The sequence below is a fragment of the Mytilus edulis genome, chromosome 2 (genome assembly GCF_963676685.1).
Source record: "Mytilus edulis chromosome 2, xbMytEdul2.2, whole genome shotgun sequence".
NCBI classification, from domain to species: Eukaryota; Metazoa; Mollusca; class Bivalvia; order Mytilida; family Mytilidae; genus Mytilus; species Mytilus edulis.
The window spans coordinates 85,359,335-85,363,040 of record NC_092345.1 but is presented as its reverse complement, the minus strand read 5'-3'; positions in this window follow the sequence as shown (position 1 = coordinate 85,363,040).

Sequence of the window (3,706 nt, the reverse complement as noted above, 5' to 3'; positions counted from 1 at the left end):
CGCAAATCAGTTTTGTGACCCTTTATCGCTTGCTGTTCGGTGTGAGCCACGAATCGTTTTGAAGACCGTACTTTGACCTATAATGCTTTATCTTTCAAATTGCGTCTTGGATATAGGAGGGGCTGGACACGGGGGTAAGTTTCTCCCTGCTCCCGCCACTCTTCTCCCTTCCCCCGCCCATATGATCCCTTCTCCCGCACTCATTCTCCCTTCTCCCTCCCTTTTCTCTCTCCCTTACCTTTTCCGACATACATTTCATTAAAATCCTTAAAACATTCAAATGATTTTTGGAATGAAATTAACAAACAAGACTAATAAAATTGTCCTTGAAACTTGGTTAACTTATTTTGGCGCACAACTTTCCCTATATGTTCCAAATGTAACCAGTTTTGGAATATTTTTGGACGGAACAGAAAATATTGTTCCGAAAGGTTGTAAAAAATAGATTGCAAATACTGTAATCGTATAAGCGTAGTTGACACAGGATAGCAACATCGGAATGAGGAAAAAGACCTGTCATTTTGGGATGCCAACACTGAATGCGCACCCGTTGGGTTGAAATAAAATTAGATCATTCAGACCCCGTTACATATTTTTTCTTTCAATTCCGTATTTCAAAATTTACAATCACACGACTCATTAAATAAAACCCAGTGGCCATCAATAAATGAATAATCGGAATTTTTATGAAGGTAAACCGAGAAAACCGCTCTGAACTCCAAAAAATAATTAATTAGATATCTTTGTTTGCCTATATATTTCTTCAAATGCAGAAACAAACTGAAAACACTTACATTTTAATATCATTTTGGTTCATGTTTATGTTGTCACCAAATGCTTTGTAAAATAGAACACAGACATAAACGCTTATTATATATTTAGGTCCCTCGACAAAATACCGCGAACATGTATATATACGGTTTTACCCGTGTCCATTTGGCCGCCCGTCTCTCACTTAATCTGTATATAGGATGTAGCTTAGGTTTTATACAACTTATTTGGAAGTGCTATATTTTTATGCCCCATTTATTATCATATGCCCCACTTATGGGTATTATGTTTTCTGGTATGTGCGTCCGTCTGTTCGTTCGTTTGTCCGTCCGTACGTCTGTTCGTCCCGCTTCAGGTTAAAGTTTTTGGTCGAGGTAGGTTAAAATGTTTGGTCAAGGTAGTTTTTGATTAAGTTGAAGTCCAATCAACTTATAACTTTGTACACATTTTCCTTATGATATGTTCTTTTTAATTTTAATGCCAAATTAGAGATTTTTCTCCATTTTCACGGTCTACTGAACATAGAAAATGATAGTGTGGATGGGGCATCCGTGTACTTAGGACACATTCTTGTTTTATGTCAACTTTAATGTAAATATATATTCCAAAAGTGCGCATATTCAGTCAAGACTTTTTTTAAATGACAGCTTGCTAAATTTGGTATTTTCCAAATATATAAAGGTACACAGAGCACATAGTCGGACTTCCTCCTTCTACAGTGTACAATTTCAAGGTTGAACTTTTATAATGCACCAAGTGTTTTACTTATATAGAGGATGCATGTATGTTCTCAGAATTTTTTTTATTGTGTCATTTTTCTCGAATGACAGAATGTTACTTACATTCAATACAGTTTGCAAGGATTGTCTGCAAATATGCATACTACCAAAACGTTTACATCATACAGAGAATATACTATATTAAACATGTATTAATTTATCTTTCACTTTTACAACCGACGGAATGTTTTTATTAGTAACCTGTTTTGATGGCTACATTAGAAATGTATCTTTTAGACACAACAATTCCAAATTGTATTGTATCGTCCTGAACATGCCTGAAATATTTGCCACCGGACATTTTGCAACCTCAAATCAGTCAATTCAAATTGTACTTGAAAATCACTGTTCACTCAAAAAAAAAATTGAAGCTGAATGTGCATCTTTTTAGTTGGAAATACAACTAAATCATCAGAATTAATAGGAAATGTACGAATCCAGACATGAAAACAAAATAAGAAACACCATTCAGATCCCGTTACATATTTTTCAATACCTCTCAGAAAAAAACATGTTACTCTTTATTAAGTAATGTCATCCTTTTACTGCCAAATTCTATGCATATCGGTCAACTTTGAAGCAATTTATCTATATAAAAAAACAAGGAGTGTGACATCACGTGTGACATGTGTCTCTATACAATAAAATCCTGGAAATTGTTAGTTTTTAGTCTTTCTCCATATATATATGAGATCGAACTGAATAAGTGACGAGGTTCGGAATATTTTTCGTTACTATGCCATTTGGGGGAATTTTCTAAGACTGTAATACAAGTGAGAGGTTTGGCTAGCCATAAAACCAGGTCTTATATCCACCATTTTCTACATAAGAAAATGCCTGTACCAATTCGGAATATAACAGCTAGTCGTTATCCATTTGTTTGATTTTGCAGTTAGATTTAGGACTTTCCGTTATCAGATTTCCTCGGAGTGTGGGTCTCATTGGGGTCTAAGCGTGACGCGGATTTGCCGATTTTTTGTAAGCGTGACACGTGAAAGTCAAATTATTGTGTCGGGAAAACGGGTAATGAGGTCTAGCGGGACCCGGGAAATGACAAAAAAAAATATAATTGCTTACGTACATAGTGTAAGCGGGATACGGGAATCGGACAAAACAGTAAGCGGGATCCGGGATCGAAACCCCCCAATGAGACCCCCTCGGAGTCGTTTTTTGTTTTCTTTGTCTACTTTTTATTAGTCCGAGATTACTCTGACGATTACTCTGACGTCCAACGGCTGTTTTGCCAGACAAGCTTGTGACGTCCAACGGCTGTTTTGCCAGACAAGCTTGTGACGTCCAACGGCTGTTTTGCCAGACAAGCTTGTCTGGCAAAACAGCCGTTGGACGTCAGAACAATTTCGGACTAACTTTTTATTAGCGCTTTATTTGGAATCTTTTGATTAACTCATTTATTAGTAGAAGATAATTGTTTTCCTGCTAAATTTTAATAATTTAATATATATATTTTTTTGTCTCCTTTTTATTCCCTTTCTCCTTTCTCCTGCCCCTTCTCTCCTTTCTCCCACCACTCTCTCCCTTGCTCCCAATACCCTGTCCAGGCCCTCATATAGAGAGGAGGGTGGTAAAAGGGGGGGGGGGGGTGCTTGCACGAAAAAAACGTGAAATAAGACATAATTTCACGTTGAACGTGAAATAATTTCTGTAATGAACGTTGCACGAAAAATAAATACTTTAATTTGAACCTTTTGTGACTGAGTCACTGCCTTCTTATATATATTAACTCTTTGTTTTACTTGATATTCCCGATTTAGTATACACATTTATGATATAATTGGTTTACGGCTTTTAAAAAAGTATGTCTTGAAGATCCCTGCCTAATGTTTGAATTTTATTTGAAAAATACCGAGCACGTAAAATAAGACTTTATTGAAAATCACGATGCACGTAAAATTAAATAAGCAGAACACGTTGAACGAGGCACCCGTCTTGCACGACTGAACGTCAAATAAAAAAGTAAAAACACGTTGAACGTGAAATAAAAAACGGCGATCACGTTGCACGAAAATAACCATTTACCACCCTCGGAGAGCTGTCTCATTGACACTCGATCTTGTTATATTTATTTATAATAAATACTCGCTATTTATAGAATCTTTGGAATTTATCAACTAAGAATAGCCTCGAAACCCATGTGT